General features: G+C 40.9%; 1 pseudogene; it reads left to right on the forward strand.

Annotated features, from left to right (window-relative positions):
* The window catches only part of LOC124047676, a 48,929-nt pseudogene extending 41,769 nt beyond the window's left edge, over positions 1 to 7,160 (forward strand).
* Positions 7,161 to 14,672: the final 7,512 nt, after the last annotated feature.

Below are 14,672 nucleotides of genomic sequence, written 5' to 3' on the forward strand. Positions count from 1 at the left end.
ACTCTACATCCTGTAGAGGTTTTAAACTGAGTGTCTGACTCTTAACCCTTAAACTGTCAGTTAGTGTTACATTGCGTGTTCATACTGGTCTCTCTGGGGCTGACATAATAACGTAATAACAATGCGGGACCTGACCATACAGACTACTGTGTACTTACATACTAGGTCACTCACTGCGTACTAGTTCACTCTCTGTGGCTGACGTGATGAAAATGATAGACTATAGTGTGTACTGGTCTTGCATACCAGGTCACTGCAGTTAAAGAAGAACAAATATGTCAGCAACCTTAGGAGACAGTGTAAACAGTTTTGGACAGTTTCAACTCAGTTTTACTCTGTTATAGGTCCTTTACTGTCGATGACACTGGAGAAACGCAAGAGTTCAGGTTGGCAGTGCATTCATGCAAGTTATTGTCCTACATTGCAGAGGCATGCAGCCATCTCATAGGCTTTATGGTTGAGGACTCCACTGCTGATGCCTCTGTTGCCGAGGAGAACCAGAAGGAGATAGCGTGTCCGGCGTACGGCCACACCCCGGCTGGGCCTCTGTTTGGTGCGTAGCTCCATGGACCTCTCCCCTGGGGTGACCAATGTTGTTCCTCACCAGAGCACAGCGCAGCCCCCCTGGCTTATCCCCAGGGTCTGGATGGCCTCTCTCTCTCCCTGGCCAGCAGCCTCCTAATCTCACACTGGGTCAGATGTTCCAGTGATCCCCTGTGGTGGCCGCCATCACCTTGCGGGTACAGACTTTCATCAACCCATAGTCTGCACACTGGCCCTCGAACATCACTCTGTCCACATAGTGCTGCAAGTGCAGCAATGCCATTCTGGAGAGGGGGTTGTGGGATGTGTCCTTGAAAATAAATTTTTATTTTAGCCTGAGATGAAAGTAGGGACTGCAGAATGGTGATAAAGTATGGAGATAATTGATTATCTACCAATTATGAGTTCATATTGGGAAAGTGCTATACAGGAACCCAGCCTAAAACCCCAAACAGCAAGCAATACAGATGTAGAAGCACGGTGGCTAGGAAAAACTCCCTAGAAAGGCAGGAACCTAAGAAGAAACCTAGAGAGAAACCAGGCTCGGAAGGGTGGCCAGTCCTCTTCTGGCTGTGCCTGTGGAGATTTTTAAGAGTACATGGCCATTTAAGGTCAGATTGTTCTTCAAGATATTCAAATGTTCATAGATGACCAGCAGAGAGAGAGAGAATTAGAGGGAGCATACTTAAATTCACACAAGACACCAGATAAGACAGGAGAATTACTCCAGATAAAACAGACTGACCCTAGCCCCCCGGCACGTAGACAATTGCAACGTAGATACTGCGTCAACTGAAGTGTGTCAGCCTTGTCTCAGCCTTGTCACAAAGGATAACTTAGGTGCATTCGTAAATTCCCTCTGGCTATCTACTCCGATTTCAGAGCACTCTTGTCTGTGTGCCAGAGCGCAGAATAACTGATGAATTTACGAACACGCAACACCCGTTGAGTATGACCGGTGTCAGTAAACTTTGCCAATTTAGAAAATAAATGACATTTTTGCCAGCAGCACAGTTAGTCAAGAACACTGGAGATACATTGAAAACAGCATAATCAGCTCTGCTAGGGCAAGTAAAATGGTCAGTGAGGTGTTCTCTTATTTGTGTCTGAATGTAGCTAGCAAGCTAGCCAACTTTAGCCAGTTAGCTTGGGTGCTTGACTGACGTTGTGAGGTCCGAAGGCTAGGATCAACCCTACTCCTTGGCCTGAACGTCCAGTTTGCGCTCTGAACGCTCCGAGAGCGAAACTCTCTGAATTTATGAACAGACAATCTGACAAGAGTCTGACTTTTTAACACCCAGAGTGCACTCTGAGCACACTCTGGCTTCCCAGAGTGAATTTAAAACACACCCTCCATCCCTTTTGTTCCGCGTAGCCTACCACTGAAATAGCCTACCACTGAATCAGAAGCAGAATACCGACATCTAGTGGTCAACGTGCATGTTATCATGTAGTGCACACACAGGACCCAGGAATGGAAGGAGATGGACATTTACTACACATGGAAATACTGAACTGGGGTGGAGAGAATAAGAAAATAAATAAATCCAGAATTAATTTAAATCCAGAACGTGTTTATGTTTGATTCAATTCATAATTTCAGGAACAACCCGTCAAACAAAATGTTAGTTTTAAACAAAATATCTGATTTATTGCTGAAAACAAAATTATCCAGTACCATACAATTATGAATTGTAATCAACACAAGACCTCTCACACATCACTGTACCTTCTATCAGTTGGCAGGATGGCCATCCTTAACTGTAAGTCGACAGACTCGCTGGTACATGGTTGTCTATAAATAATAATAATAATAATAATAATATATGCCATTTAGCAGACGCTTTTATCCAAAGTGACTTACAGCCATGTGTGCATACATTCTACGTATGAAGCCATCTAATGGCAGCTGCCAATAAATTGAAGCACTTTACTCACCCTACAGAGTAATTGACATTACCATCTAAGATCACAGAACTGTATTTTATATCATGTTCCCAACACAATACCTTAGTTTGGTAAAAAGCCTTTAGCTTTGCTGCCCCATCATCTTGGAACACTTCGCAAAAGGACATAAAACTAGATCATTTTATTCTGCTTGATGATTTGAAATCCCAGATTGGATGGCTGTTGACCACAGATTGCACATGTTTTAAACCTTTTAAATGATCGTATGCACTGTTTTAACTTGCATTCATTGTTGTGTTGTCTCATGTGTAACTTAATGTATGCTGCTTTCTTGGCTAGGGCTCACTTGAAAAATATATTTAAATCTCATTGTGACTTCTATGATTAAATAAAGGATAAATAAATACAATTAAAAACAATTCTTACACCAAGTACCTCACATCATGCCAGAATATTCATGTGGTTTTACTTGTGCAACAGGACTGCTTTGTAGACGGTCTGGAACGCGGCCTACATTTAATTGTGGGAATAACATTAGGAGGGCTCCTTACGCATTATCTCTACACAGGGAGAGCAGAGACATTGGGTTAGTAGTAAATTATTTAACCGGTGGTGGACGGTGTGGGAAGGCTTGTGAACTATACTGCCATTGATTCGGAGTGGAGGAGAGACAGTTTAAAACCTATGATGTCATTTTTAGTTTTTAACCTGTTGTGAATTGTACCATGACCAGTACTCCCGAATAAACGCTGGTGATTGATTTTGAGACTGGTCTCTGTCTATTTTATGCAAATAAGTATCTTACAAATCCTTTAGAAATGGGCAGAGTGTTTTAATTGAATTGGTTGATGAACATATAGGTATCAAATTCCTTTGACACTCTCTCTCTATGAATTCAAATTGTCATCGATAAAATACGTTAGTTAGTTGTTAGTTGTCCGTAGCTTAAGCCTGCCCATACTGTAACCCCACCGCCACCATGGGGAACACTGTTAACAACAGTCAACAGCAAACCACTCACCCACACGACGCCATACAAACCAAATCAAATCAAATCAAATTGTATTTGTCACATACACATGGTTAGCAGATGTTAATGCGAGTGTAGCGAAATGCTTGTGCTTCTAGTTCCGACAATGCAGTGATAACCAACAAGTAATCTAACTAATATTCAAAAACTACTGTCTTATACACAGTGTAAGGGGATAAAGAATATGTACATAAGGATATATGAATGAGTGATGGTACAGAGCAGCATACAGTAGATGGTATCGAGTACAGTATATACATATTAGATGAGTATGTAGACAAAGTAAACAAAGTGGCATAGTTAAAGTGGCTAGTGATACATGTATTACATAAGGATGCAGTCGATGATGTAGAGTACAGGGTAAGTAACATTATATAAGGTAGCATTGTTTAAAGTGGCTAGTGATATATTTACATCATTTCCCATCAATTCCCATTATTAGAGTGGCTGGAGTTGGGTCAGTGTCAATGACAGTGTGTTGGCAGCAGCCACTCAATGTTAGTGGTGGCTGTTTAACAGTCTGATGGCCTTGAGATAGAAGCTGTTTTTCAGTCTCTCGGTCCCAGCTTTGATGCACCTGTACTGACCTCGCCTTCTGGATGATAGCGGGGTGAACAGGCAGTGGCTCGGGTGGTTGATGTCCTTGATGATCTTTATGGCCTTCCTGTAACATCGGGTGGTGTAGGTGTCCTGGAGGGCAAGTAGTTTGCACCCGGTGATGCGTTGTGCAGACCTCACTACCCTCTGGAGAGCTTTATGGTTGAGGGCGGAGCAGTTGCCGTACCAGGCGGTGATACAGCCCGCCAGGATGCTCTCGATTGTGCATCTGTAGAAGTTTGTGAGTGCTTTTGGTGACAAGCCGAATTTCTTCAGCCTCCTGAGGTTGAAGAGGCGCTGCTGCGCCTTCTTCACGACGCTGTCAGTGTGAGTGGACCAATTCAGTTTGTCTGTGATGTGTATGCCGAGGAACTTAAAACTTGCTACCCTCTCCACTACTGTTCCATCGAAGTGGTTGTTAGGCCGGTTGAACATGCTGTCAAAATCTCTAACACGACTTTGGAGGCGGCTTTTGGTAGAGAAATTAACATTCAATTGTCTGGCAACAGCTCTGGTCAACATTCCTGCAGTCAGCATGCCAATTGCATGACATTTGTGGCATTGTGTTGTGTGACAAAACGGCACATTTTTAGAGTGGCCTTTTATTGTCCCCAGCACAAGGTGCACCTGTGTTATGATCATGCTTTTTAATAAGCTTCTTAATATGCCACACCTGTCAGGTGGATGGATTATTTTGGCAAAGGAGAAAGGCTAACTAACAGGGATGTAAACAAATTTGTGCACAACATTTGAGAGAAATATTATTTTGTGTACATATGGACAATTTCTGGGAAATGTTATTTCAGCTCATGAAACATGGGACCAGCACTTTACATCTTGTGTTTGTATTTTTGTTCAGTGTAGTATGATATGTCATGTTTCGTATGGTATATATTGTGGACGTCCATCACCCATTTCGTATGATATGTTACAAATTACAATTGGTATTACATGTTACGAATTTGCTAAACGTACAGTATGTTATGAATTAGCAAAACATACAATGTTACAAATCTGCTAAACTTATGAATTGTTACGAATTCTAGCTAGGTGGCTAATGTTAGCTAGGCTAGGGGTTAGGGTTAAGTTTAGAAGTAAGGTTAAATGGTTAGGGTTAGGGGAAGGGTTTGCTAAAATGGTTATGGTTAGGGGAAGTGTTAGCTAAAAGGGTTAGGGGAAGGGTTAGTCAAAAGGGTTATGGTTAGGGAAAGGGTTAGCTAAAAGGGTTATGGTTAGGGGAAGGGTTAGCTAAAAGGGTTATGGTTAGGGGAAGGGTTAGCTAAAAGGGTTATGGTTAGGGAAGGGTTAGCTAAAAGGGTTATGGTTAGGGGAAGGGTTAAAAGGGTTATGGTTAGGGGAAGGGTTAGCTAAAGGGTTAAAAGGGGGTTAGGGGAAGGGTTAGCTAAAAGGGTTAAAAGGGTTATGGTTAGGGGAAGGGTTAGCTAAAAGGGTTATGGTTAGGGGAAGGGTTAGCTCAAATGGTTATGGTTAGGGGAAGGGTTAGCTAAAAGGGTTATGGGGGAAGGGTTAGCTAAAAGGGTTATGGTTAGGGGAAGGGTTAGCTAAAAGGGTTATGGTTAGGGGAAGGGTTAGCTAAAATGGTTATGGTTAGGGGAAGGGTTAGCTAAAAGGGTTAGGGGAAGGGTAGGTTATGAAACTTGGTCCAGGGCCCCCCGGGTGCAGATTTAGTTTTTTTGCCCTAGCACTACACAGCAGATTCAAATAATCAAAGCTTGAGGATGACTTGGTTATTTGAATCAGCTGTGTATTGCTAGGGCAAAAGCCAAAACGTGCACCCGGGTGTGAGAGTGCCCAGGACCTGGGTTAGGGGAAGGGTTAGCTAACATTATAAGTAGCTAAAAAGTAGTAAGTAGTTGAAAAGTTGCTAATTAGTTCAAATACTAAAGTTGTACGTGATGAGATTCGGGTTGCTAGATGTTCGTGTTATATGCCTACCCACCCACCCCGGCCAACCACTCCTACTTTTGTTTTTGCCTCAGCCCTTTGCTGCAGTCAATGACAAAAAGCATCGTCTTTGGCCTCTTGGGTGGAATGTTATTCATATTTTTCATAATACTTATTTTTTATTTACAATGAAAACTCGGTTTCTACGGTATGTCAAACAGTTTTGATATACTTCAGTCTTCTGTGATGAATATAAAGTGTAATATTGGGATGCAAACTCAAGATTGAATACATTTCAACTCTATATCTAACATGCTACATAAGCCCATAACCATGTGTGTGAGGTGGATGCTTTTGTTTCAAAGTAGATTTGTTCAAGACTACCAAGAATCACTCTGTGTGACCCTGATTTAGCCCGCTGCAGTAAAAAGGATATTAAGTAACTGTCTTATGTAACCATACCAAACTTAACAAATAATTTGTCCCCGATTTACATTTACTATGTTATGTTTAGTCTATGAGACCAGGCTGGCCACATACACACACTCTTTGTAAACACCTGCTGAGTGACCTGTTCCAAGTATGAAGGTCATATATTTTCTGGGGCATGTCCTAATGTATAACCTTGTGTCTGTGTTGTTAGCTCAGGAGAAAGTCTCTGACTATGAGACTAAGTTGATGGACTTGGATGTGGAACAGCTCCGTATTCCAGTAGCAATCTTTATTCCTTATTCACAATCGGTTCAGTGCAATTTAGATGTGATCTTTTCAATGTCCATTGATGTACAGTGAAAGTGGAGGAGCTGGCAAAATGTTTAGCTCGCACCATATCCTGTTCTCTCTTTAGGAACAAGAGCACAATTGTGTGGTGAAAATGCCGTCTGGCAAATTCTCACGGATTTGTAGAAACCTGTCCCAAATCAGGGATGCTGTCATGATCACTTGTGCGGAAGGCGGGGTCCAGTTCTCAGCCAGTGGGGAGTTGGGCACTGGCAACATCAAGCTGTCCCAGACCAACATTGTGGACAATGAGGATGAGTCAGTGAGAGAGGCCTGACTGCCTCCACACACATACTCACACGCCCTGACAATCAAATCAACAGACACAGGACATAATTTGTAGTCAGGCAACTAACCACTAGGCCGACCACTTCAATAGCAATTACTGTAGTTGTTTGGATTGTTGACTTGAGCCAAGTGCACTGCACACTTAATAATTAGATGGGTGCTTACATTTATTTCACATGTACAAGTGTGTATTATACACATGTGTGAACTGGAAATGTGTTTTTTGCATATCCCACTCCCCTTGAAAGCGGGATCAGGGCCAGGGATCATCCATTATTATCCAGTGACCCTGAAGCAATTAAGGCTAAGTGCCTTGCTCAAGATCACATCAACATATTTTTCACCGAGTTGACTCGGGAATTCGAACCAGCGACTTTTCGGTTACTGGCCTAAGACTCTTAATTGCGAGGCTACCTGTTACCCCGACTTACATGACCTTTTAAATCAATCTCTCAAAAGGCTCAGCACAAGTACTATTTTAACAGAGAACTTTGCATAATAAAACCATTTTGCAGAAAAATGCCTAATTCCTCATTTTGCTCCACCCTCTGGGTTATTTGAGGCTGATTACATTTAAATGGGTCAAGCTGAAGAAAGCGAGAGCCATAATTCCAAAGTGACCCATTTTTGATTCTGTCTCCTACAGGTGAACATTGAGATCAAAGAACCAGTACGGCTGATCTTTACCCTCAACTACCTGAACTTCTTCTCCAGAGCTACTCCTCTCTCTCCAACACGGTCACCCTCTGCATGTCAGCTGGCGTCCCTCTAGGTACACTACATGCCCAGAGACTACAGAGGGAAGACTTCACAGAGAGTCACACCACTTACTTATTCCTTTTTAATTGCAACTCTCAAAGCCAACCAAGGCCGTCCTTTACTCACGCTGCCTATGAGTAAGTAGCGGTACAGAACGGATTGAAGTGGTAATAGTATGGTAACAAGTTAGCTGTTGATAACTTCCATGATCACTGTTGGCCCTGAAAACTCAGGTTTCTGTTCAAGGGTAACGTGTGTAAGACCGTCTCAACCTGTTTGCTCTTTCCCTCCAGTGATGGAGTACAGGATTGCAGACATCGGCCACATCAAGTACTACCTGGCACCTAAAAATTGACGAGGATGCATCCTAATCGTCAACCTGACCTAAAGCACGTCTGACAACACCTGGACTGAACCCTTTTAAGAAGACTGTCTGGTGCTAGTGGAAGGTTACCTCTAAAGACGTTTGGCGGTTCTGCACTTCCCAATATGTTACAGATGTCAGTTAAATCCTGTAGGAATGGTGTGTACTATATCATGGTTAATGACAACATAACTAGAGCGAGGTTTTATGTGTTATGTAAGAAACAAAGTTGTCTGGTGGATACAGTATGTTTGCCACGGATTGTTTATCCTCATCATACTGCTCTTCTCAATAATGTACTCTAGGCTAACTGTTTATTTCTATTTTACCCACATACTTAGTAAATATACTGTTTTGTTACACACAAATAAAGTTCTATAGAAGCTTAATTCATTATGGAACAGTGTTATATCCCTCATGTTGTTCATCAGAGTATTGAACTAGAGACACTGTGCTATTGCCATGTATGGCCACTTGATGGCAGTCAAGACCAAGCAAAAATTGTCTAATACATGTAAAATTGACTCCAGTCCAACTTTTCTCTGCTTTCTATCCTCTGAGGTTATCTGGTAAATTGAAGTGAGCACAGTCACACTCTTGGTATTAAGAGTAATTAAGCTGTAAGCTTTGTTAATGTCTGATTAAAAACCACAACATAGCCTGCTGCTTAACTGCTCAGTGCTCAGCCCTCAAGTATTTAACTACTTAGGATGGAGTTCATTAGAGTGAAATGGCATTTCAGTATTACTCTGTCTACTCTATGGGTCAAGTGTTTTAAAGAGGAACTCCAGCACAATTTATTCCTACCTGGTCCTTTACTTTCTGATGAAAACCTGAAATCAGTTGCTCAATATTAGTTGCTCATTTTTGGCTGTGTAAATTTTGCAAATACATACAAATAGGCTATATTGTTTTGACATACTCATACAATGCCTTCAGAAAGTATTCACACAGCTTAACTTTTTCAACATTTTGTTGTGTTATCAAATTGGGATTCAAATGGATTTAACTGTCATGTGTTTGTCAATGATCTACACAAAATGCTCTGTAATGTAAAAGTGGAAGAAAAAAAGATATATCTTGATGACATAAGTATTCAACCCCCTGAGTCAATACATGTCAGAATCTCCTTAGGCATTGATTACAGCTGTGAGTCTTTCTGGCCAGGTCCAAGAGCTTTGCACACCTAGATTGTACAGTATTTGCACATTATTATTATTATTTAATTCTTCAAGCTTTGTCAAGTTGGTAGCTGATCATTGCTAAACAGCCATTTTCAAGTCTTGCCATAGATATTCAAACCGTAAGTCAAAACGGTAACTAGGCCACTCACAAACATTCAGTGTTGTCTTGGTAAGCAAAAGCAACTCCGGTGTATATTTGGCCTTGTGTTTTAGGTTATTGTCCTGATGAAAGGTGAATTTGTCTCCTAGTGTCTGTTTTAAAACGGACTGAACCTCCTTTTCCTGTAAGGGGTTCGTACTGGCGGCAGGGAAGTCAGACGCAGGAGAGAAAAAACTGTGTTTCCAACGGCGCAGTTTCGTAATAAAACCCACCGGAAAACAGAACAATCAATGAATGGGTACATAACCCGACGCACACCAGACATAATGTGCACAAGCACTTACAATACACAATACCAGACAAGGACATGGGGGGAACAGAGGGTTAAATACACAACATGTAATTGATGGAATTGAAACCAGGTTTGTGGGAAGACAAGACAAAACAAATGGAAAATAAAAAGTGGATCGGCGTTGGCTAGAAGACTGGTGACGTCGACCGCCGAACATCGCCCGAACAAGGAGAGGGACCGATTTCGAAGGAAGTCGTGACATTTCCTCTAGGATTTTGCCTGTTTTATCCCCCCCCCAAAAATCCCTAGTTCTTGCCGATGACAAGCATACCCATAACATGATGCAGCCACCACCATGCTTGAAAATATGAGTGTTATTCAGGGATGTGTTGGATTTGCCCCAAACATAGCGTTTTGTATTAACATAACGTTAATTTCTTTGCCACATTTTTTTTGCAGTTTTACTTCACTGCCTGTGGAATATTTATAGACTTATAGACTATGCAAACTTCCTTCTTGCCACTGTCATTTCTGCCAAATCTACACTGGAGTTGCTTATCAAGAAGACAGTGAATGTTCCTGAGTGGTCAAGGTACAGTTTTGATTTAAATCTACTTGAAAACCTATGGCAAGACCTGAAAATGGCTGTCTAGCAATGATCAATAACCAATTTGACAGAGTTTGAAGAATTTTCAAAAGAATAATTGACAAATGTTGCACAATCCAGGTGTAGAAAGCTCTTAGAGACTTCCCAAGAAATACTCACAGCTGTAATTGTTGCCAAAGTTGTTTCTACAAAGTATTGGCTCATTGGTGTGAATACTTATGTAAATGAGATATTTCTGTATTTCATTTTGAATAACATACTTTCACTTTGTCATTATGGGGTATTGTGTGTCGATGGGTTAGAAAAATCTATATGTTTAATTTTGAATTCAGGCTGTACCACAACAACATGTGTAATAAGTCAAAGGTTATGAATACCTTCTGAAGGCACACTAACTACAATGTTGTTGATCCATCATCGGTTTTCTATCACAGCAATTCAATTGAGTTAGGAAGGACGCCTGTATTTTTGTAGTGACTGGGTGTATTGATACACCATCCAAAGTGCAATTTATAACTTCACCATGCTCATAGGGATATTCAATGTCTGCTTTAAAAATAAAAAAATATATCCGTCAACCAATAGGTGCCCTTCTTTGTGGACATGGAAACCTCCCTGATCTGTGGCTATAAATTCACTGCTCGACTGAGGGAACTGTGAGGTATAGACATGAGGTAGTCATTAAAAAATCATGTTAAACACTATTGTTGCTCAAAGAGTGAGTCCATGCAACTTATTATGTGACTTGTTATGCAAATTTTCACCCCTGAACGTATTTAGACTTGCCAGAACAAAGGGGTTGAATACTTATTGACTCAAGACATTTCAGCTTTTTGTGTGTTCCCTTGAGATGGTCAGATCCTTTTTTTTGTCGAACATAGTGTGTCCCAAATAATGCATGATGTGAACTTCTGACATGATTTGTACATGGGTACACAACATGTGCCTCTGTTACGTATATGGTACCTGTATGGTGACGTTGACTTGTTTTCCCATTCGTCTCCCTTTTCCCAAGCACTCTGAATCCTAGCATTGGGATTTTCAATACTGTATCACCCTAAATTAGTGAGGTATACATTTTCATTTCCTCAAAATCTCCAATACTTATATGTTGACGTCTGCTATTATACTTCATGCATATTATCAATGCATAATAGATTTTTTGAATCTGCTTAACATCACATGATAGTCAGTATGTAAGCAACAAAAAAAGCGATACTGGATTGAATCTGCAGGCTGGCAGGAAGGGGTATGGATGGGATGACAGAGAGGAGGTGTGTGGCAAGTAAAGCAAGCAGAGAAAAGATGACAGAGAGTAGGAGTGAGATTGCAGAGAGGAAAAACGAGAGAGGACAGAGAAGGAGTGCAAGAAACAGGCTGAAGGATGAAAGTATAGAGAGAGGAGAAAGGGACGGATAGAGTAGATGAAATAACGTGGCAAAGACCGAGGGGTTATTGTGTGTGTGATTGCATGCACGTTTGCATGGTCCAACAGCATCCATTGTTGGAGAAGATATGATGAAAAAGTAAACACACACACTCGCATTCTCAATTAGACTCACCATTGGTGTGTAATCACCAGGGACACCAAGCGCTAGCTGGAGCGCACTAGTCACTAGGCTAAAAATAGCCATCGTGTCTGCAGGAATGAGATCGACCTGTAGGGAGATAAAGAACCCAGAGGCACACAGGGACAGACTCATGGAAATATGGAATCTTTTTTAGCTTGGTCCCTGTAACAGAAATTACAGTTGAATTGAATACATGTAGTGTAACGAAATACCAAAGAAATGAATCACATTAAAGAGTGTAAGCCTTACTTGGTAGATCGTTGTGTGACACTAATTGATTGGCTCTTAAAACATAATGACTTATTACTCTATTATTATTTAATGATTTAAAGAGACATCCGCACCTGCTTATACCTTCCCTTTCTCTCAGAGAAGATGCGTTTTTGGATAGCTGAGATGGCTGAGAGAACATGTTTGCATTGGTCATTTTAATTTCTACCTACAGTATGTCGATTTCAACCCCTTGGGATCATTGAGTTCGAGTCTTCCCTTTATGCTGCTATCTGCTTGCTCTCTACTTCTTTTTCTTCATTCAAAATGTTCTTCTCATCACTTTGTCCACCTCCCCCTTATGTCTGTTTAACTTTATTCTCTCCTTATGTTCTAAGCCTCCTAAACACTGCTTAGCAACAGTTCCCACAGCAACAAACTGAAAAACGTGTCTGTCTGTCTGTCTGTCTGTCTGTCTGTCTGTCTGTCTGTCTGTCTGTCTGTCTGTCTGTCTGTCTGTCTGTCTGTCTGTCTGTCTGTCTGTCTGTCTGTCTGTCTGTCTGTCTGTCTGTCTGTCTGTCTGTCTGTCTGTCTGTATATATATGTATATATATATATATCTTCTTTCTTCTTTCCCTTGCCTATACCTTGCTCATTATAAAGTCACACAGTTCCACAGAAGTATAACAAATTGACAGTTCTCAACAATAATAGCATCCCCAGGTGAAGAAACGAGGGGGGGGAGCCGGCTATTCCTGCTAGAGTCTATTGATCTGACTGTAATTTGAAAGTGATTTAATGGATTGATATATGATAGCACATACAGTAGACTCCGTTTTTACAAAGTAACAAGAACTGCTTCTTATAAAATTGCAAGTGACACCATTGGTTTGCGGTGATAAGATAAGTAAAGCAGTGAATGGAATGACATTCAGATATTTGACAAGCAATGTGATCAAATGGCTTTGCTTTCCAGTTCACATTCTGAATGAAACCCTACTTTCTGTAGGAAAGAAGCAGGAGAGGCTTTGAACACCTCATTAAGTCTGCCTATGCAGCAGGGAGATCAGTGCAAACAAAAATGCTCTGTCATTAATCAAATGATTTCGGAAGGTAACTAGAAACAAGGTCTTTGGGTGGAAATCTTAAGCACTCTTCAGGAGAGACCTCTGTGATTAGCATTGTGTGTTCTGTTATCTTGATTGAGTTCAATAGGAAATTAACCTCCTAATTGACTCTTGGGAGAAACGACATGAGAGGTCAAAGAGGACCAATCTCTAGTCAATCATCTGTCTATAGAAAAGCAAAGAGAAAGGACCCAGATCACTGTTTAAATAGGGAAAATACAACAGTGCAGGCTAATTTTAGAGGCAGGATTGTGTAAACATTGGTGACATGGCAATTCCCATAAAATATATGGCAATACCATCAGCTTTGTATTAATTTCAAATGGGTACTTTATATGCTTTTATAACATCTATTAATGTCCAGTATAATATACAATCACAGGTTCCTAAGGGATATTTGTACCTTGACCTTGCCACACATTCATCCTGTGTTCACTCTATCGTAACTGATAGAAAAACATCATGAACTGCTAATAGCTAGCCTGAGTAGCCTCTGAGTACAAGCCAAAACAGTGAGAAGTCATTCATCTCCTCATCCTCTCTTCTTCTGCTTGGCTTGTGCAATACTTCCAAGCCAAGCCACTCTTTTCAGTGCAGCACTGCTGTCTTTAATACTGCTGGTTTTCTTTGGATATATTTTTATATATATTTCAACACTATGAGTTTGGAATAATACTGTGAAATTGTGAAAAGTATTATAATTCCCTTTTCATGTTAGAGCTGTTTGAAAAGGCTGCCTGAAATTGCAGCCTGTTTTGGTGGGATGGTGTTTTGGTCTGCCTGGTGATAGCAGGAATTTGGTTAATAGGCCAATAAGAAAGAGAGTTCCAAACCTCTCTGCCAATAACAGCTAGTTTTCCGTTTTTTTCTCCCAACTCAGACCACTCCCAGACAGTCCTAGCAGAACTCTTGCTTGAGAAATTGCTCTTTGCTAAGAAGCTATTTTTGTTTCTTTTTGACCATTTAATTGTAAACAATCACAGTAAGTTACTTAATTGTTACCCAGAAATGACTTGATATTGAGATAAAATGGCTGCATTGGACATTTAAATCCTGGTGATGTGTAAATTGAACATGTGCCCAATTGCACATAGTTTAACTCATCCACAGATTTAGGGATCTCAAGCTCAAATGTATCTTGCTCAAATAAATAATTGTTTAATCTGCTACAGGCTCTGTATTCCGTTGTTTAGCCATAACAGTCTACAATTTACATTTAACTGTCCTACTTGCTTATCACAATGACCAGCAAAATGCGCAAAAGTCTACAGAAAGAACATCAAAGTAAGATATCCCCAATGGGCTCAATACAAATGTAGCTCCCTGTGGGATCAGTTTAATTGGGGATCCGATAGTTGGCCAGGTTCGTGACTGTCTTGTGCTAGATTGGGAAAGACATTCTGCCAG

The sequence above is a fragment of the Oncorhynchus gorbuscha genome, linkage group LG11, assembly GCF_021184085.1.
Source record: "Oncorhynchus gorbuscha isolate QuinsamMale2020 ecotype Even-year linkage group LG11, OgorEven_v1.0, whole genome shotgun sequence".
NCBI lineage: Eukaryota > Metazoa > Chordata > Actinopteri > Salmoniformes > Salmonidae > Oncorhynchus > Oncorhynchus gorbuscha.